Raw genomic sequence first — 21,638 nt, 5'->3', positions numbered from 1 at the left:
GTTGTTTGCGTGTCTGCTTTAAGGATTGCTGTAGCAGACTCTTATTTTGCCTTGTCTACATCTCATGCCCTAACCACTGTGCCTGCATGCCCACTGGGCCTCCAGCACATCGATCCCCCACAGGTCTTCCCGTGGGGGCTGTCTCTGGTCTCTAGAGTCCACTTTGCCCCCTAGCCAGAAGTGCCAAAGATTAACACACCCTGAGAAGTCCTGGACCAAAGACTGGCAGGAGTTAGAGTACAAATACCCTGCCCAGGTCTGGGATGTAATAGCTCAGGTATGTCTTCTATTCTGCCTCCCAGAGGCCCCCAGCAGGGTCGTGCCCCAGTTACTTGCTAATTATCACATCCTATATTTATTTCTTCCTAAGTGCTGTGGGTGCCACACCCAGACCCCCTTTCCAGGGCTCCGGCACCTTCCCTGGCTGCTGTGAATGTAGGCTGTTTACAGCTCACCATTGCCCCTTTCTCTCTGACCTCTCCCCTCAGCCCCTATAAAGCCCATGCATTCAGATCCTGTCTCCAGCTCTGCCTCTAGGAACCTGTTCCCTGCTCACTTCCCCACTCCCTTCCTGGTGTTGCTCAAAGCCATCTCCCAGATAAACTACTTATCCTGGAGTGCTTGACTCAGAGTTTGCTTCAGGGGAAATCCAAACTCATGTGGTACTTCTTAGGCTCCCCTTAGGCACCATTCTCTCTTCCTCACGTGGATCACATGGTACAGCCACCATCTGCTTGCGAAGAACTCCCAAACTTGTCACCAGCCTGGCATGTGCTCCTGAAGCCCAGGCCAGTATCTCCTATGACCCTCTGGATATCTGGCCCCAAACTTCCCACCTGTGCTGAATGCAGCGTCTTCCCCTCGTTTGCATCTCCCACATCTTCTTTACCTCTACCCCACCCCCCCCAGGGGCCCAAACAGAAACTTAAGTGTTATCCTTGACTCCTCACTCTCTCCACGAGCTCTACCTCTAATTACTAAAATAACACAATAGCTGAGGTCTCTTGGGTTCTTATTAAAGGCAGCTACTATTATTATAAATGTTGCCGGTGGAAATCGGGTTCTTCCACAGGATCTCGAGGAAAGCATTCTGAGGACCCATGTATAGGAGATTGTGGTGTGGCAAAATTTATTTGTGATGCAAAATAAAGGGGTGCTCTTCCTGGGCCTCCAATGTCCCATGTCCATCAATCCTGCCATAGAAAAAGTCCAATCTTGTCTTCATCAAGGCAAAGACAAAGGCTAGTGTCCAGAGTTTCTGCTTCATATTAAAGCTTAGTTCTTTGGAGCCTGAGCAGTCTGCTTCGGGCCCCAGTTGGTCATGGTCATGTGTTCCGGGCTGGGGGGCAGAGAGACAGAGAGAGAAACAGAAAGACAGAAAGAAAGAACTTCCTTGTTCCCCTGGGGTTTTTACCAAGAGCTTTTCCAAAATAACCAACGAACTTTCCAAGCTTTTCAGGGCTTCTGATGGGTCCATCCCTTTTCCAGGTTAGACTGACAGGCTTCTATGGTCAAGCACACCCCTCCTCACTATTTTGACCTCTATTGCATGTGCTTTCCTCCCCCTTCTCCCTCCACAATCCTGGTACCAGGTGGTTGAAGGGAGGGGTGTTAATTCCCTTTGAGGGACAATGCTGAGATCCCCTGGATTGTGTGAAGCTGTAGCTTCCTGGTGAAACAAACAGACTCATGCTTCCCATTTCTCAGCTGACTATGCTTAACCATGTCTCCTATTGGTCTCTTCCTATTAATATCTAGTGATGGATGATAACATAAACACCTTATCAAAATGGTCACATTTCATCCTGATCATGAAACCAGACAACAAATGGGTCTGAGCTGCCTGTCAATACTTGAGCTAATTAAGCAGAGGCAGGGTTGAACTGTATATGAGCGTTTATTCCAGTAATGCCAGCATTATGGGAGAGCAGCAGGTCATCCACAAAAATCTACTCTACCCTCCTTCCCCCACAAGCCAACTGCTTATATTGGGTAGAAGGACAAAGATTACATGGGAAAGTAGGAATTACAGGCATGGAGAAGCAGGCAAGGTATAATGGTTACAGGTTATAGGCAATGCCGGCCAGGGATGGAACTGCAACCCAGGTACATGCCCTTGACCAGGAATTGAACCCACAACCCTTCAGTGCACTGGCCAACGCTCTAACCACTGAGTTACACTGGCCAGGGTGCAACTGTGGGGTATTTGGACTATGCTCTAACCAACTGAGCTACCCCACTGGGACCTTGTTCTTATTTTTATCTTATACTTTTTTTTGCCTTTTGTGGTTTTAACTGAGCATTTTACATAAGTGTATTTTCTCTTCTTGGCATATGAATTATACTTCTTTTTTTACTTTTTTTAGTTATTGCCCCAGAGTTTGCTGTATACATTTACAACTAGTCAAAGTTCACTTTCAAATAATACTGTACCACTTTGCAGACAGTTCAAGTACCTTATAACAAGATAATCCAATTTCCTCCCGCCTGTTCCAGGCACCATTTGTCATTCATTTCACTTATAGATAAACATATATAAGCCTATATTTATATATGTATATATCATGTATACATAAGCATACATAATTGAATGCATTGTTGCTATTATTTTAAGCATACTGTTAAATCAACTAAGAATTTTCAATTAAGAATTTTTTAAAACAAAAGTTTTTATTTTACCTTCACGTAATCATATTTTGATATGCTTATTTTTAAATGTAGACCTGAATTTCTGACCTATATTATTTTTCTTTCTCTGAAGAACTTCTTTTAACTTTTATTGTAAGGCAGATCTACTGACAGAATTCCCTTAATTTGTATTTGCCTGAGGAAACCTTCATTTCTCTTTACCTTTAAAGGATAATGTATCAGGCAGGATTCTAGATTGGTAGACTTTTTTCTCTCAACACTTTAAATATTTCACTTTACTCTCTTTGCTTACATGGTTTCTGAGATGAAGTTGAATGTAAATCTTATCTTTGCTCTCCTATAGGTGAGGTGACTCCCCACCCCCCCGGCTTTTTTCAGGATTTTTTCTTTACCGGTGATTTTTTGTAATTTGAAAATGATATACTTAGGCGTGGTTTTGGTGGGCCTTTTTCTAGTTGTATTCTCTGAGCTTCTTGGATCTGTGGTGTGGTTTCTGATATTTTGGTGAAATTCTTAACCATTCTTATTTGAAATATTTTGTTTCTTTCCCTCATTCTCCTCCTTCTGGTAGTCATATTACATGTATATTATGTTTTTTTGTGGTTGTCCCACAGTCCTTGGATATTCTATCCTATGTTTTTTTAAAGTCTGTTTCTTTGCTTTTCAGTTTTCGCGGTTTTATGGAGATATCCTCATGCTCAGAGGTTCTTGTTTCACTGTGTCTAGTTTACTAATAAGCCTATCAAAGACATTCTTCATTTCTCCAGCAGTGATTTTTATCTGCAACATTTGTTGTTGTTGTTGTTCTTTCTTAGGATTTCCATCTGTCTGCTTTCATCGCATCTGTTATTGCATGCTGTCTTTAGCCATTAGAACCCTTGGCATATTAATCATAGCTGTTTTAATTCCTACTTTGATAATTCCAACATCCCTTTTAAGTGTGGTCCTGACACTTATGCTGTCTCTTTACATTGTGTTTTTTTGTCTATTGGTATGCTTTGTAACTTTATCTTCTCAGCCAGACTTTATGTATTCAGTAATATGAAACTGCTGTAAATAGGCCTTTAATGATGTGGTGATGAGGTGGGGTGGGTGGGAAGGGGAAGCATTCTGTAGTCCAATGATTAGTTCTTAGTTTTCTAGTGAGCCTAGGTCTCTGAGCTGTGAACTTCACTAGTGCTTCCAGTTTTTTTCAGCTTTATTAAGTGGGAGAAAATAGATAAAGTGACTGAAGTTAGGTATTTCCTTTCATCCATGTGGAAGGCTAGAGCTGACCAGAGTTGGATATTTCCCTTACTCCAAGCTCTGACAATACCTCAGTAGGTTAGGCTTGTGTTAACTAATTTCTGCTAAGGGCAGGCTTTGTTAAGAACAGAGTGCCCTGGCATATTTCAAAATGGTTCCTTGTCCACACCGCTACTGGAAGCATGGGGGACTTCTCTCTGATGTTTATTGTGGGATCCTGGTGAAGCTCTTAGAGGTAAATTTCACAAAATGATAGCAGACCCCCTATCACTGTGTCTCCCTGGAGTTTTCAATTTCTGTCTTGTTCCTGACCTGAAATCATCCATTCTTCCCCTTAGGTCCTTGAGCATCCTTATAACCATTGTTTTAAACTCTGCATCTGGTATTTTGGTTGCTCCCATTTCACCCCGTTTCATTTCATTCTTTTTCTGGGGATTTCTCTTGTTCTGTCACTTGGGGCATTTTTCGTTGTCTCCCCATTCTTTCTCTCTGTATTAGGTGTATCTGCTATGACTACCAAACTTGTTATGACGGCTTTGAACTTGTTGACTTTATGGCATGATCTTCCAGATCACCTGAGCTCTGTGCACCAGGAATGTTTCTTTTAGATTATGTGCACCCTCCTGTTGTAGGTGAGTCTTGAATGCTGTTGGCCCTTTTGTGGGTGGCGTTAACCCTTCAGGCTGGCTGACTATAAGGGTAAACCTCGATCACCATGTATGAGACGCTGTGCAGGAGCTAGTCCCGAGGTGTTGTTTCCAGCAGGGTCTGCTGCCTGCCAGAATTTCCCCTTTGGGTGTGCCACTAGCGTGGAGCTCTCGTGTGGTCTATAGCCCACCACTGGTTGTGTTGGTTCTGAGTCCACTTGAGTGGGGTTCACGTACAGCTCATTGAATTTTCACAAAATGTTTACACCCAGATCAAGAAATAGAAAATTACCAGGACCCTAGAACCACCTCCCCCCCCACTCCTACCATCAAAGATACCATTCTCCTGTCTTTTGCCATCACAGATTAGTTTTGTCAGTTCTTAAATATTACATAACTTTAATCGTATGATATGGATTCTTTTTTTCCTGGCTTTTTTTTTTCACTCAACATTACATTTGTGAGTTTATCCATGTTTGTGTAGGTAGCTGTGTTTCATTCATTGCCATTGCTGTGCAGTATTTTACAATTGACTCTGTCTTGTCATCCTCTTTAATGTAACTCTGTCTTGTCATCCTCTTTTTAAGGATGATGCATTAAGGCTCAGAAAGGCTAAGGAACTTGCCCAAGATCACACATTATTCAAACACATGACATTTTAACCCCACAGCGCATGATATTTCAAGGCCACCAGGATCATATTACAAGGAATGTAAAGACTCTTACCACCAGGAAGTCCCCTATATGTGATCAGATCCCTAGGACACCAGAGGATGTGGTGAGATTTGCATAGAAAATTCTTTGATGTTTCAGTGCTCATCATGTGTGAACACTTAACTCTTATCCATAAAGTTTTCTCCAGCGATCTGAAAGGGGTAGATTACACTCAAGTAAACTGTTAAAAAAAGAATTAAGTCAATGGTTTGCTCATGAAAGTACATTGCTCACAACTTAATTTCTTCCATATAGTTAACAGGTGAAAAGAACCATGCATAATACTTGCTAGTTTCCAAGCTGTGGCTTTCTCCTAGGTCAAAGTTGTAATTGTCCGCTGTCTTGGGCCTTGGTCTGAATAAAGGTACCCCTTTTAGGAAGGCCCGAGGGGGCAGTGGATGTGGGGTGGAGGGGATCAATGGGGAAAAAGGGGGGGTTTCTGTAATACTTTATTTTTTTAAAAAATATATCTATTGATTTCAGAAAGAGGAAGGGAGAGCAAGAGAGAGAGATAGAAACATCAATGATGAGAGAGTCATTGATTGGCTGCCTCCTGCATGCCCCTGACTGGGGATCGAGCCCGCAACCCGGGCATGTGCCCTGACAGGGAATCAAACCTCGATCTCCTAGATCCTAGGTCGAAGCTCATCCGCTGAGCCATGCCCAGCTGGGCTATAATACTTTCAACAATAAAGATAAAAAATTTTTTAAAAGTTCCTTTTAGAAGGAACTCTTACTTTTTGTGACAGCATGGCCAGGCCGGGACATTATTATGCTAAGCGAAATAAGCCAGCCAGAGAGAGACAAATACCATAGGATCTCACTTATATGTGGACTATAATGAACAAAATAAACTGATGAACAAAACAGAACCAGAAGCACAGATGCATGGAACAACTGACAGGGGTCAGAGGGGTGGGAGATGGGCGAGACTAGATGAAGGAAGGTGAAAAGATTAGTCAAAGAGCAGGTAAAGCATAGCTCATGGATACAGACAACAGTTGGTGAAGGCCGGAGGGTGGGGGTGGAGCCTGGGTAAAGGGGGTTTGGGGGAATGGGAGACATCTGTAATAGTGTCAACAATAAAAAAAGATGTACCTTTGAGTTCTGAACATGGAATCATGAGTAGATTCTTTCTCCTCTGAGGGGGTATGGATCCAGACCTAGGCAATAGTCACCTAGAAGAAAGAAGAAAGGCCTCTGATCCTCTTAGCCTCACCAGAAGCAGAGAAAAGGAGTGCAGAGGACCCCTAGCTAAGCTGCTATTGTTGGACAAGGGCTTCCACTGGCTTTCTTGGTCAGGAGAGGAGGCATCCATTTTTTCTGAGAAGTGAGGACCTCTCCTTTGGGCAGTGGAATGGGGATGGCAATTTCATCTCATGTTCCAGAAGTGTAAGTGAAATGGCACAAACCAAGAGGAATATCCTGATATTTCAGGTAGCCCCAAAGAAGGGGTGGGGTCTAGAGTGTTCTCCTTGGAAGCCTTCAGGCCTTGAGGGGCTGGAGCACCTGGTAAGTAAAAGCCATCCAATTTACATCACTAAAACACTAAGGAAACTCTTAGATTTCAAGCACAGAACTTGCACTTAAATTAAATTGTTGAAATACAATTAAGTTGCATGAATCTGATTTTAATTTAAGGTCCAGATTTCTCAACTTGTTTAGGGGACACTCTGGTGGCCAGTGATGGGAGTCTTGTCACCAAGTGACATTTGCTTGGGAAAAATCATAGTCTTCAAAAGTAACCGGGCCAGGAAAACTTGCCAATATGTCATCAGTAACGTTGACTGCCCCTTACTCAGCCTTTTCCTCTTCACAATTATTTTTCCTCCTGTGATATATTTTCTGTGGCTTTGAAAGAAACTGTCCTATCAAGCACTCTGCAGGCTCCACCTGCATGGGCAACTCACACAGTCTTTACTGCAACTTTAAGAATTTTTTTAATAGGAAAGAAATCCTCCTAAAAGCATTTTCTGATCATTGTTAAAGAATTCAATCCCATCTTTCAGCTTAGAGATAAAGTCCTGATTACTGGCGCAAAGTACCTTGAGAATTTTGAATTTATTCCCCTGATGGCATAATCCTTCTGCCAATGAATTAACCATGTGACATACATGCTCCTGTAATGCCCACGTGTTAATGTCAGGAAACAAAAATTACTATCTGATTTTATTTTTTTTGAGGGAGGAAAACCCAAAGCAACATAATGCAACTGCATAATCATTGGACACAAAATAAGCTGATTATTTGATTTCACATATACTCGCAATCGCATCTCACTTTTGAAATAACTATAATTACTTTTGAATATGACTCATTTTTTCTGATGATAAAAGTCTATATATTTGTTGTAGGAAATACAGAACATAAGAAAATAGCAATCATCCTAATCCCAGTATTATTACAGTTAAACCACTTGGTTCTCCCACTGCGCTTTCTGACACACCCACAAAGCCAGGTCCCCACTCTGTCCCGTACACCTGTAAGATAGGACTCCCTCAATCTAGCCACGAGGCAGGCAATTGACCGCAGAGGACAGAGCCTGGCACAGGCTGGCCTGTGGGCCTTGTTTGGGCAACAATCCCAGGGAACAGGTGCACAGGCCTGGGGAAGGGGGGAATACCGATGCTGGGGTGTGTTACTGAGTTGATGACCCTATCTTTGTGGTGCTTTTGAAGGGGCTTTGTGGAGAGTGTCTGAAAACTGTCCCCCAGGGAAGAAAGGCCTTGTGTGTCAACTCCAGGCAGGTACTGCATACCCATGTCCAGGCAACCCCAGGCAGGAGGTGGAAGCCACACCGAGGCAGGGCCAAGGATGGCTCTCAGTTTAGTACTTGTGGGCGAAGTGAAATGGCAGGGGTGGGAGAGGAAAGGCCAAGAGTATGGACAGTGAAAGAGGCAAGGTCCAGCACATCCTTGAGACTGCTGGAGCACATGCCCCATCTTCCTGGCATCTTTGGGGCTCTTATCAAGCATTTACTGCCTTTGGCCTGACCAAACCCAAGTGAGAGCAGCCTGGAGGACCAGGGAGCAGCCTTCAGGCAATCCTAGACTACTCTTCTCAGATAAAGAACCCAGCTTCCTGCTGACCAGGCTGGTTTACACAGGCTCCCAGAGGTCCCCAGCAGGCTTCAGCCCAAGTGCCTACAAAAGTTACCTGGTCATCAATGGGACCTGCCTTGGCTGCCTTCTCTTCTCTGTCCCTCACAGTGCTTCCCAGGATCAGGTGCCAAACTTTTTCCACCAAATCCTTGTCTCAGGTTTGCAGTGACTGAGCCATTTTTGAACCCAGCCCAAAGGCTTAACCACTATGCTACCCTCAGCTGTTGGGAAAGTTAGTTACTGCTGGGTCCCACGTGACATGTTAGGTACATGCTGCTCCTCACCACTGAATGCCACCTTTCTACCCCCATCCAACTGGCATCTGGCAATGATGAGCAACACAGACACTGGAGATCCTGGGCACCTTCTTTGCTTCTTCAGATCCAGAGAGGGAAGCAGATTTTTTAATAAGCATGATTCAAAGAATTTTCTCCCAGCAACGGTGGTTAAACACAGGAGGCCTTGGAACTTGTTTTAAAAGAGGGTTTCTGAGAAACAAGAGAAAAGACCTACATTTCTCAACTTCCCCCAGATTCTATGATTCCTCAGATCTCCCTAATCAAATTGGTTAATCTCCCTCTCCTGGAGCCTTCCCCTGGCCTCAGTCCTTCCCCTGTCTTGCAGTCATTCCATGCACATTCCCTGCAGAGGACAGCGCATGATGGCCTGTTTGCAAATCACCGCCCGTCAACAATGTGCTGCACAGACAGGCTGCCCCACTCCACTGCCACCCCCTTTGGGAGAAGCCAACTGGTGACTGGCAGTTGGAATGTCTTCTAAGCTGACAAAAGACCCACTCAACTGTGCGACTATCTGGGGGCAGCTGCCACTCCCTCACCGGGTGGTTAGGGTCTGTGCTTCTAGGAGCCAGCTGCTGAGTCCTAAGAGTAGAATGGAGGGGGCATGAGGGCTGGACAAAAGCCACCAGCCCTGGTGCCCCTAGCCAACCTTCCACACAAGGAATCCTCAGCATATGGGTCCCCAGGGCTTTCCCTCATTTAACAATCATGACTTCCCTCTTCAGGACACAACAATATTTGGAGATGTTAAATGGGCCATGTGACAGAATTAAATTCCCAAGGCAACCAGAACCAAGATGCTAATTGGCTTGGCTGAAGCATCTTCCCCTCCATGAAACAGATTGGCTCATTTTGCAGGTGCCTGATTATCAATTGAAGCCGAAAATAGAAACAGACGGAAGGACCTGTCACCTCCCACTTAGTAAATGTTAAAACTTTGTTATCCACAGGCAGAGTGGAGGGGCCTGGGGTAGGGACAAGTCTAGGATCCCCTGTGTACAAACTGTCATGTTGCTGCTTTCCCTGTGTAAAACATGGGGAAGAGGCTGCTTTCGATGAACTTGTTGACATCAGACAAAGTGGGGGTGGGGTGGGGTGAGGACAAGGGCCATGTCATTCATCTCAAGCCTCCCTAAAATCAGACCTTAGAGAGATTGTCAGAGTTTGCATAGAACTTTGTTCAAAAGAGAGTGTAATTCTGGCTTATACTGTCAGAATCTAGAAATTAAAAAGTCAACTTTTAATTTGTATCCCATTATGACACCATACCTTTGACACTATAAATTAATATTTTTAATAAATTCAACCATTATCTTGTGAATGGGACAACTTTGTTGCACTGTATTTTGGTGTATTAAAGGCATATTGCTTGTTAAATGAAAATAACTGGAATGCACAGAACTTTTCGGTAACCCATTTTCTCCCAACATTTTATTATGAAAAATTTCAAATATACTGAAAAAGTTGAAGGTGAACCCCATTCAGCTACCATGTACACTCAACAATTGTTAAAATTTTGCTACACCTGCCTCATCACAAGTCAATCTCTTGGTCCACCTATCAATCAAGTGAATTGGTATCTGAGTTGCCGAGAAACACCTTTCCTGCCCCTAAACACATCAGCATGTGCATCAGTAACCAGAAGTCAATAAGTTTGTGGGGATTTTTAGGTAAAACATGCATAACTTGACATTTGACTCAGAAGTGCACCATTCGATGAGTGTGGACCATGGCCAAACCTCTCTCAAGATACACAACGTTCTATCACCTTAAAAAGCTCTCTGCCCCTTCCAGTCAATCCAGTCCCACTTCCAGCTCATCCCCACTTTCACCCCATAGGCAACAACTATTGATTTTTTTCCACTATAGTCACAAACCACCTTTGCTATTTATATCGTACTATTCCTGAAACCTCAATAAATAAAAGTGATCTAAGATTCTCTCAACATCTGTGAGGTACAGAGAACTACCTTACTATTCTTTAAAAATAAAAATCACCAAATCATCTCTGTGTCCCTCTAGGTCTAAGAAGGCAGAGTGCAAATTCCAAATAATTAGCTACTTTTAAGCCCCTGAGTACAAGATGTCATTTTCTTTACTGCAAACAGGGAAAATTAAGCTTGCTGTGGCTATTTTTATGGATCACTTCAGAATAGATCAACGATTGACCATAAACCTTTTTAGAGAACACATGGTTCTTTGAATCTTTTTTTTTTTTGTTCTTTGAATCTTTTGAAGCAGAAATACAACCCCTTCCTCCCCCCAAAATTAAGAATTGATATGAGTCCCAATTTTTTCAGGCAAAAATTATCAATGGATACAAAAATGGGTACAAGTTTGAGGAGTGTGGGGATATTTACATAGGGTCAAAGTATTTCCCCACAAGATATATATAGCAAGGATATATAGCAATTTGACAGTGAAGAAACAAGGCAGACACTACCTTAACCAAGGATGAAAGTTAACGTCACCAGTGATTTGGACAAATTCACACCATGAACTTTCTGATAGGATGCAGAGAAAAGGCACATCACCACTTCTGTGGAATTTGTGACAAAAGTGCATAATCTGAATCTAATGATAAAGAAATATCAGAAGACCAACCTGGGAGGCATTTTATAAAATAACTCAGAGCATCCACAATGGCAACAAAGTAGGTGGAAGTTACACTCACCTCCTTCTAGGACCAAATTGGAATTACAACTAAAATATAGAAAAACCATCCTGAATAATCAACTGAAGACTAGCTGGAGAGAACCCTTATACCAAACTCTTTCTAGAGGCCAACATTATCCTAATTCCAAAACTAGATAAACACACTACAAAAAAAGAAAATTATAGGCCAGTATCCTGGATGAACATAGATGCTAAAATCCTCAAAAAAATATTAGCAAATCAGATCCAGCAATACATTAAAAAGATCATACACCATGACCAAGTGGGCTTTATTCTGGGGATGCAAGGATGATACAATATTCACAAATCTATAAATGTGATACATCACATAAACAAAATAAAGGATAAAAATCACATGATTGTATCAATAGATGCAGAAAAAGCATTCGGCACCCGTTTTTTAATAAAAAATCTCAGCAAAGTAGGAATAGAAGGATCATACCTCAACATAATAAAGCCCATATATGAAAAACTTACAGCCAACATCATACTCAACAGGCAAAATCAATAAATTACCTTTATTGATTTCAAAGAGAGGAAGGGAGAGGGGGAGAGAGAGATAGAAACATCAATGATGAGTCATTGATCCACTGCCTTCTCCACTAGCCCCCCCACCCCCCAGGGGATCAAGCCCTGACCAGGAATCAAACTGTGATCTCCCGGATCATAGGTTGATGCTCAACCTTTGAGCCACGCTGCCTGGGCAAAACTCTCATCATTGATGTTTCTATCTCTCTCTCTCCCTCTCCTTTCCTCTCTCTGAGGTCAATAAAGATATATTTTTTTAAAAAATATATAAATAAGTAAACAAACAAACAAACAAACAAAGTGGGCCAAGGGGATATGGACACATACCATGCACCAGTCCAAGTGCTAGGTACTGGGCATGCAACAATCATCAGGACAAACCACTTGCTTGTTCTCATGGAGCTTACCTTTCAGTAGTGGAATAGAAAATATGCCAATACACAAATCAACAAATAAATAATATAGCGAAAGGTGTGATAAGTGCTATGAAGGAAATAACAAAGGGTGAAAACATCCAGGACTGGGGAGGCCACTCTAGATAAAGTGGTTTGAAGAGGGGCTATTTGAGCTGACTCTTAAAAAAGAATGAGAAAGAATCTATGTCTCAGTCCATTTGGGCTGCTTTAATAAAAATACCATAGACTGCATGGCTTATAAATAACAAATATTTATTTCTTACAGTCCTGGAGGCTAGGAAATCCAAGATCAAGGTGCTGGCAGATTCGGTGTCTGGTAAGAGCCAGCTTCCTCAGAGCCCCGTCTTACTGCACCTTCATATGGCAGAAAGGACGAGGGATTGCTCTGCATCCTCTAAGGACACTAATTCAATTCATCTTCCAGAGAGGCCCTGCCTCCTAATACCATCACCATGAGTGGTAGGATTTCAACAGATGAATTTTGAGGGACACGAACATTCAGACCATAGCAATTTACTAAGGAAGGACCTGGGGCAAGAGCTTTCCAGACAATAAATAGCATATGCAAAAAGCCTATGTCAGCAAAAGTGACAAATTCTAGAAACTCTAACAGTAAAATATGGTCAAAGATGTTGTGTGAGGTAGACAGAAGCAGGGTCACGCAATTCCATGAAAAGACACTTCAAAATATTAGAATAAATGTAAATTAAAACTCTATGTGAGACAGAATTTTGTAGCAATTGGATTGGCAAAGACCCAAAGGTTTGGAAAGACTCTACTAGTAAAACATGTGGGGAAACACACACTCCTATATATTACTGTGGGAGTGTCCATTAATACAATGTCTAAAGAACAATTTAGCCATATGTACCCAACGTTTGAAAGAAAAAAGGAGAGAGAACATATCCTTTACCATAGCAATTCCTGTTCTCAGAATTTTTCCCATAGACATACCTACACATGGGCACAAAGAGAGTCCCTGGGATCCTGTAGCATTGTTCACAGTAGCAAACATCTAGAACAAGGGGCCATGTGGACTGAGGGCAATACCCGCTGCCCAGTCCTGGTCTGCCATGCTGTCCCTACATCCCATCTAGCTGGCTCCCACTCACAAATGTCCCCGACGTGACAATAAACTTAAGGCCACTGTGTGATTGAGGGTCCCGCTAACGCTGTCCCAGGGCCTCCCCTGAGACGGAGCCGAGGTTTCCAGGAAGGGGGCACCCACGCCTCCTTGGGCAGCCCAATCTCAAGGGAAGCTGGAAAGGGGGCTCTAGCTCTGGTCAAAGAAAATGAGAACGATGGAGGGGACACTGGGCAGCCCCCACCACGAGGATCCTTGAGTAGACTGGAGGCCGGATTCACGACCAACACAAGTCAGGGGCTGGCAAGCTTGGCCATTTCTAGGAAGAGATAAGAAAACAGGGGTCAAGCACAGGAGAGATTTCATTGCGCCGCCTATTTTCTGGTGGTTGCATTTTCTGTCATGTATTACCTTTAAAAAAATAATAAAAGTAACTTTATAGGACCCAAGGGAAATTCAAAATTCCACAGGCTGGTCAAGGCTTTGAGGTTGCGGTGGTGAAACCCCTCAGGCCAGGCGCCGTGAGGGACCCCTCCGCGCTGGCTCAGAAGCTGAATCCGCCCGGGCTCTGGCGGCCAAAGGCGCTGCGGCCACAGCTCCGCGGCGGCACCAGGAAGGCTCCAGGCTGGGAGGAACGGCCAGACCCGCCCACGTGGGAAGCACCGCCGCGCCTGCGCAGCGGGGCCCGTGATGCCCCGCTTCCACTCCGCGCCTGCGCACTGGTCCCGCGACGCCCGGCCGGCGGGAACGTGGCCTGAAAGTGGGCGGGGCCCAGGCCCCGGGATCCGCGGGTTCGCTGCGGCTCGCGAGTGGAAGTCGAGGTGACGCCGGCCCGGGAGGGAGAGCAGGGAGGCACCCTCAGTCGCCCCTCCGCCCCCTCTTCCGGGAACGACGCCTCCCTCCGGAGGTGGGGCTGAGGGGCCGTTGCAGGGTAATGGCGAACCTGGGGTGGGTGCGGGGCCGGAGGGGTCTGCGGGTCTGGGGTGACTGACAGCAGCGGATGGGCCTGCGGACGCGCCGCTGCGCCGCGCCCTGGAGTGGGGGCCGGAGCGGTGGAGGGTCGCGCGCTTCTGGCATGCGGAGCCGCGCCAGAGGCCCCTGTGCTGCCTGGCGCCTCGGGGCTCCAGCGGCGGCGCGGGAGGTGGCCCGGGCGTGCCTCGCGCGCTGCTCTTCGCTCCCGCCGCCTTCCTGTCCCAGCTCCGTTCGTTCTCCCGGGACCCCGAACTCCGCTGACCCAGGAGGGGCGCAGTCAGTGTTCTGGCAACGCTGCTGCATTTATTCAGTAAGCCAGCGTTTGCTGCCCCTCTTCCCAGCTCTGTGCCACGTGCAGCAGCCTTGTGGGTCTTCCGGTAGGAGGACACAGCGTTTGCAAAGGTATTTGCTGAATGGGTAGACACGTTTAAAATAGGGGGAGGACAGGCAGGCCCCTTCTCTCTGGGCTTCACAGCCCTGTTGGAAAACCCAGGGAACAGGTGCGATTATGCCATTCAGACAGTACTGAGGATGTGAGGACAGTGACCTCTGGCATTGGAGGGGTGACCAGATGAGCTTATGAGGTGGATAGAGTGGCTTTGCCTGAGCTGACCCATGAGCCAGGAGTGCTCCAGGCTGTGGGAGGAAGAGGCCCTGCGCTGGACACCAGGCTGGACTCTGTTCAGTGGAAAGCAGTGAGCAGCCAGGAAAGATGCGCAGGGGACCATGGAAGGAAGAGTGATTTTTATTTTAAGTGAAGTTAAAAGCCACAGAATGGTTTAAAGGGTTGTAGAAAAGCCCGAATAGCTCTGTAGATTATTGTGGACACAGCCCCACATTCTGGGTGTCCACCCAAAGGGAATCAGTCATCTGGAAGTAACCTAGGCAGCTCCAGGTGTCCCTCCAGGCACATGCATTCCAGGATTTTGTGTGTGGAGCACAGCCTCCATCCTCTGGGATGCAGAGGTGGTCCTAGCTCATAGCCTCCAATGAGGGAGTCTGAAACTTTTAGGAAGGAGGTTCCTTGAGGGTAGACGAATGGTGATTGTGATTACAAAGGGCTCTGTGACCCGCTGTCCAAGAGCCATGATGTCTGGGGATCTTTTCCTATTGGCATTACCATGGCATGAACAAGGTTCATGAAAAGCGTAATGATACAAGCCCAGAAATTGGTTTTTGCTCTTCCCCACATCTGCCCTCAGAAGTGTCATTTGACTAATATGGTGTGTGTCCATTTTCCTCTTTGAACTTTACGTGAAGAACCAGAGAAGTGGACAACTGAGTAAAGAGGTCTGGAAGTGCCTCCCTCCCACTGTATCCTATGAAAAGGAAACAACAGGTGGTATTGTAGGGCTGATTCATGTATAGTTTTTTGTTGCAGAAAAGGGGAGAAAAATCCATTTAAATCTACCAGGAGAATAAGTAGTGGTTTGCTAACGTGCTTTGATTTTGTGCACATGGCTGTTTTGTGTTCTTTAACTGAAAACCTTGAAGGAACTGGCCAACAGATTAGGTGGCCACCATCCAAATCAGATAACCCTTGTATTTCTGAGAGCTGATCTGCCGTCCCCAGCTCCTAGAAACCTAGCGAGGTGTGGAGCAGGCACCTGCCTCCGACACCACTGCCCCACACCCAGATTCTCCTCTCTGACCCCTGCCTGCTCCTGACAGGGTGACCCGGACAGGAGCCAGCTGGGAGCAAGGTTTGCTCAGCATAAGCTTTCTGTTTGCCTTTATGCCTTGCCCCATCCCCAAGCCTACTCTGCATTCCTTACTGCCTTGTTTTCTAGACTTTCCTTTACAGAATAAAACTAGACTAAAGTTGAATTATCTTCCTTGGTGAACCTCTAGGGAGGCCTGATCAAAACATTTATACTACAGTATTAGTGCCCATGGAAATGTGATTTGTCTCTCCTGCAGGCATCTTAGCTCTGGACAAACGCCTTAACCCAGTGGAATGAAACTGGCTTTTAAGTATAGCCTCAGGGGCTTGGAGGTGCATGTGGGCCAGGATGTTCCTGGCTCTTTGCTCCCACAATGTTCTGTTGTGTTTGGACTGTTTATGTCACCTTGAACTTACAGTGTGTAACTTAAATGATTGTGTGTATGTAATTTCATGTGTGCTTTTTGGTTGTCTAAAGGAGAGTTGTATTAATAGAGGAAGGGAAGTAATGAAGCACATTTTGTTGGAAGCCAAAAAGTTTTTCTGTGCCTCACCATGTGAACCTGTGTGATCCCAGGCAAGTCTGTTTACAAACATTCCCAGGGCCTTGGTATGGTCGTATGCAAATAAGTCTTTGTATGTTGTATGATGTAAGTGCCAGCTTTGTGGGCCTCTGGTAATAGAATATAGCATATGTAAAGGTGTTTGTTTTTTAGCAGGTAGACAAATTTAATAAAGAGCAACCTTTGCCTCAAAATATGTTATATCACTTGTTAATCTAATCTTGTAGAACATAGTTCTACAAGACTAACTTAGAACATGGTAAAACTTGGTTATGTAAATGGATTTTTTAAAGCACTTTCACATTTGTAAGACATTGCTTTTGTGTCCTCACTGTTCATCCTTGGAAAGAGCTGCTTTAGAACTTTTTCTATAGAATTTTTTTTTAACATATATATATTTATTGATTTCAGAGAGAGGAAGGGAGAGGGAGAGAGAGAAACATCAGTGATGAGAGAGTCATTAATTGGTTGCCTCCTGCACACCGCCTGCTGGGGATCAGGCATGTGCCCTGACTGGGAATCGAACTGTGAACCTCCTGGTTCATGGGGTGACACTCAACCACTGAACCACACCGGCCAGGTGCTGTAAATACTTTTTAAATGATCACTTAGCAATGGGAACTCTGGGTTATATAACAAAAGGAGGCCTATGAGAGGGGCAGTTGTGGGTAAATGGGCATTCCCCAGATTGTGTCTCAGCTTCTGTTCATCCCTGGGTCTTCTCTCTGTTGCTGACTTCTTCACTTCTGATCTCAGCTAACATCCCCTTAATGCAGGTAGTTCCCCAGGCCCAACCCCAAACCTATCATCTCTCACAGAGCAGTTCCATATCTAACTGATGTCCTGCTGTCATTTCAAACTCAGCATGTAGAAAACATGGTCACTTCTGTCTCCTGGCAAACAGCCCCCTCCCGAATGGCCTACTTCTATTGGTGGCTATCACCCAGGTCCTGGAGCCTCCTCGGTGAATTGGTGAATTGCTAAGCTCTCAAGCTAGCCTTCTTCACCAGCAAGTGTTGGCTGAGTGGCTGCTGGACTCTGGCCTTGGGTCAGAGGTTGGAGATCTGGGATGAGTGACCTAGTCCCTGCTGCCAGAGAGGCACTGTCTAACCAGAAGGAAGAGAGGCACTCCGCCTACTCAGGGCGAGGAAGTGTGTAGAGCACCAAAGAGCCTAAGGGAGGAGCCTCCAGCTGCCATGGCTCAGAGTGGCAGTAAGCATCTTGAGTAGGTTTTGCAGAGGTGTGGAGAAAGGACCAAAGGAAAAGGATTCTTAAATAATATTTGAGGCAGGAAGTCTCAAGACATGACCTGTTGCTTTTGTTAAGAGAGTAAGGTGTGCCCGGCTGGCATGGCTCAGCGGTTGAGCATTGACCTATGATCCAGGAGATTGGGGTTTGATTCCCAGTCAGGGCACATGCCGGGGTTGTGGGCTTGATCCCCAGCAGGGGGCGTGCAGGAGGCAGCTGATCAATCACTCTCTCATCATTGATGTTTCTGTCTCTCTTCCTCTCCTTTCCTGTCTCTGAAATCAATAAAGACATTTTTAAAAAAGAGAGTAAGGTATGACTGGCTACTTTAAAACAGTTTGAATTTGATACAATAGTCAGGCCCAGCCCTCTTCATTTTCCTCCCCCACCACTGCCTTTAGTCCTACATCCACAAAACTCATTTGTTACCTTCCTTGCTTCAGAGCCATTAAAGGATTTTTTTTTTATTGTGATAAAATATACATAACATAAAATTTACCATTTTTAAGTATAGAGTTTAGTGGCATTAAGTACATTCACATTGTTGTACTGATTACCACCATCCATCTCCAGAACTTTTTTGTACCTGAATTGAATCTCTGTACCCATTAAACAATAATTCATCTCCTGCCTTTCCCCAGCTCCTAGAACCATTTTTTCTGTCTATGAATTTACTACTGTAGGTAGGTACCTTATATAAGTGGAATATTTGTGTTTGTGTGACTGGCTTATTTCACTTAGCATAGTCTCTTCAAGGTTCATCCATGTTGTAGCATATGTCAGAGTTTCCTTTTTAAGGCTAAATGATATTCTATTGTATGAATATACCACATTTTCTTTATCATTCACCTGTGGATAGTCATTTGCCTTTTCCTACCTCTTGGCTACTGTGAACAGTGCTGCAGTGAACATGGGTGTGCAATAATCTCAAGACCCTGTTTTCAGTTCTTTTGGTGACATACTCAGAAATAAGATTATTGGATCATATAGTAATTTTATTTTTAGTTTTTTGAGGAGTCTCCATACTGTTTTCCTTAGTGGTTGCAACATTTTACAATCCCCCAAGGTTTCCAATTTCTCCACATTCTTCCCAACATTTGTTATTTTCTGTTTTTTATAGTGGCTATTCTAATTTGTGTGAGGTTATGTATTGTCATGTAGTGTTGCATATCGCTAACGATTAGTGATATTAAGCATCTTTTCATATGCTTGTTGGCTGTTTGTATATTTTCTTCCGAGAGATGTCTATTTAGGCCCTTTTTTGAATTGGGCTATTTGTTTTTTGTTGTTAAGTTTTAAGAGTTCTTTATATATTACAGATTTTAATCCCTTATCAGATATATGAGTTGTAAATCTTTTCTCCCATTTTGTGAGTTGCTTTTTTTCTCTGTTTTTAGTGTCCTTTGAAGCATAAAGGTTTTTAATTTTCATGTAGTCCCACTTGTCTATTTTTGCTTTTGTTGCCTGTGCTTGGTTCTTATCTAAAAAATCATTACCAAAATAATATGAAACTTTTCTCTGATTTCTTCTAGGAGTTTTATAATTTTAGGCTTTACATTTAAGTGTTTAATCCTTTTTGAGTTAATTTCTGCATATGATGTAAGGTAAAGATCCAACTTTATTTTTTCATGAGGATATCCAGTTTTCCCTTTATCATTTATTAAAGAGACTACCTTTGTCAAAGATTATTTGATAATATACATTAGAGTTTATTTCTGGGCTCTTACTCTATTCCATTGGTCTGTGTGTCTGTCTTTATAATACTGCAGCAATGTGTTAATTGCTATAGCTTTGTAGTGTGTTTTGATATCAGGAAGTATGAGGCCTCCAACTTTGTTCTTTTTTTTTTTTATTGTTGAGAGTATTACAGATATCCCCCATTTTCCCCACTTTGCCTCCCTCTACCCCACTCCCGCTCCACCCCAGGCCTTCCCACACTATTGTCTGTATCCGTGTGCTATGCATATAAGTTCTTTGGTTAATCTCTTCCCGCCCCCTTGTCAGTCTGTTCTATTCTTCCATGTCTTTGGACTTTTATTTGTCAGTTTATTTTGCTCATTAGCTTCCACATATAAGTGAGATCATGTGATATTTGTCATTCTCTGACTGGCTTATTTTGCTTAGTATAATAATCTCCAGGTCCATCCATGCTGTCTCAAAGGGTAAGAGAAAGATCCTTCTTTTTTACAGCTGCATAGTATTCAGTTGTATAAATGTACCACAGCTTTTTTAACTACTCATCTGATGGACACTTGGCTGTTTCCAGACCTGAGCTGTTGTAAATAATGCTGCTATGAACATAGGGTGCATATATTCTTTCTGATTGGTGTTTCAGGATTCTGAGGATATATTCCCAGAAGTGGGATTGCTGGGTCAAACGGCAGTTCCTTTTTTAATTTTTTGAGGAATCTTCATAATGTTTCCACAGTGGCTGCACCAGTCTGCATTCCCACCAGGAGTGTAGTAGGGTTCCCTTCTTCCCACGTCAATGTCAGCACTTGTTGTTTGCTGATTTATTGATGATAGCCATTCTGGCAGGTGTGAGATGATACCTCATTGTAGTTTAAATTTGCATCTCTTTGGTGATTGGTTACTGTGAGCATTTTTTCATACGTCTCTTGGCCATCTGTGTGTCTTCTTTGGAGAAGTGTCTATTCAGGTCCTTTGCCCATTTTTTAATTGGATTGTTTGTTTTTTGTTGAGTTTTGTGAGTTCTTTATGTATTTAGGAAATTAATGCCTTACCAGATGTATCATTGGTGAATATGTCCTCTGATACAGTGGGTTCCCTTTTCATTTTGAGGATGGTTTCTTTTGCTGTGCAGAAGCTTTTTAGTTTGATGTAGTCCTGTTTGTTTGTTTTTTCCTTTGTTTCCCTTCCCCTAGAGTTGTATTGCTGAAAATTCTGCTACGTGAGATGTCTGAGATTTTGCTGCCTATGTCTAGGATTTGTATGGTTTTGTGGCTTACATTTAAGTGTTTTCTCCATTTTGAATTCATTCTTGTGTAGGTTGTTAGTTGGTGTTCTAGTTTCATTTTCTTGCATGCACCTGTTCAATTTTCCCAGCACCATTTATTGAAGAGACTGTCTTTACTTCATTGTATGCTCGTCTACTTTCTTATATGTTAATTCACCAGAATCGCATGGGTCTATTTCTGGGGTTGCTGTTCTATTCTATTGATCTATATGCCTGTTCTTGTGCCAGTACCAGGCTGTTTTGATTACAATGGTTTTGTATTACAGTTTGATATCTGGTATTGTGATCCATCCAATTTTGTTCTTCTTTCTCAAGTGTACTATGGCAATTTGGGGTCTTTTTGGTTCCATATTAATTTTTGGAATAGTTGTTCTAGACCTGTGAAATATGCTGATGGTATTTTAATAGAGAGTGCGTTGAATCTATAGATTGCTTTAGGTAGTATGGACATTTTAATGATGTTAATTCTTCCATTCCATGAACACGGTATATGCTTCCACTTCTTTGTATCATCCTCTGTTTCTTCTTTCAATATCCTATAGTTTTCCAAGTACAGGTGTTTTGCCTACTTGGTTAAGTTTATTCCTAGATATCTTTTTTGTTGTTGTTGCAATGGTAAGTGGGATTATATTTTAGACTCTTTTTCTGAGAGTTCATTATTGTTGTATAAAAATGCCATCAATTTCTGGATGTTAATTTTGTATCATGCTACTTTTCTGAATTCATTTATTAAATCTAGTAGTTTTTTGGTGGAGTCTTTAGGGTTTTCTATGTATAATATCATGTCATCTGCAAATAATGACAGTTTAACTTCCTCCTTTCCAATTTAGATGCCTTTTATTATTTCTTCTTGTCT

The 21,638-nt window shown here is 43.5% G+C and overlaps 1 protein-coding gene across 7 annotated transcripts in view; it reads left to right on the top strand.

Moving 5' to 3' along the window:
- Window positions 1-14,178: 14,178 nt before the first annotated feature.
- ENTPD6 (ectonucleoside triphosphate diphosphohydrolase 6) overlaps window positions 14,179-21,638 on the top strand; it is a 35,359-nt gene continuing 27,899 nt past the window's right edge. For 5 of the 7 annotated variants that reach the window (XM_016219074.2, XM_016219073.2, XM_016219075.2 and 2 more), the window contains exon 1: window positions 14,179-14,290. The gene's annotated coding sequence lies outside the window, so the exon portion shown is untranslated. Of the gene's footprint in view, window positions 14,291-14,560; window positions 14,734-21,638 lie in introns of those variants that run through there. The other 2 variants (XM_087819151.1, XM_016219071.2) reach the window with 2 other exon arrangements.

Source organism: Miniopterus natalensis, chromosome 7 (assembly GCF_054644295.1).
Source record: "Miniopterus natalensis isolate mMinNat1 chromosome 7, mMinNat1.hap1, whole genome shotgun sequence".
NCBI classification, from domain to species: domain Eukaryota; kingdom Metazoa; phylum Chordata; class Mammalia; order Chiroptera; family Miniopteridae; genus Miniopterus; species Miniopterus natalensis.
Note: the sequence above shows the minus strand (reverse complement) of the source record. Positions and strands in the feature narration are given on the sequence as shown.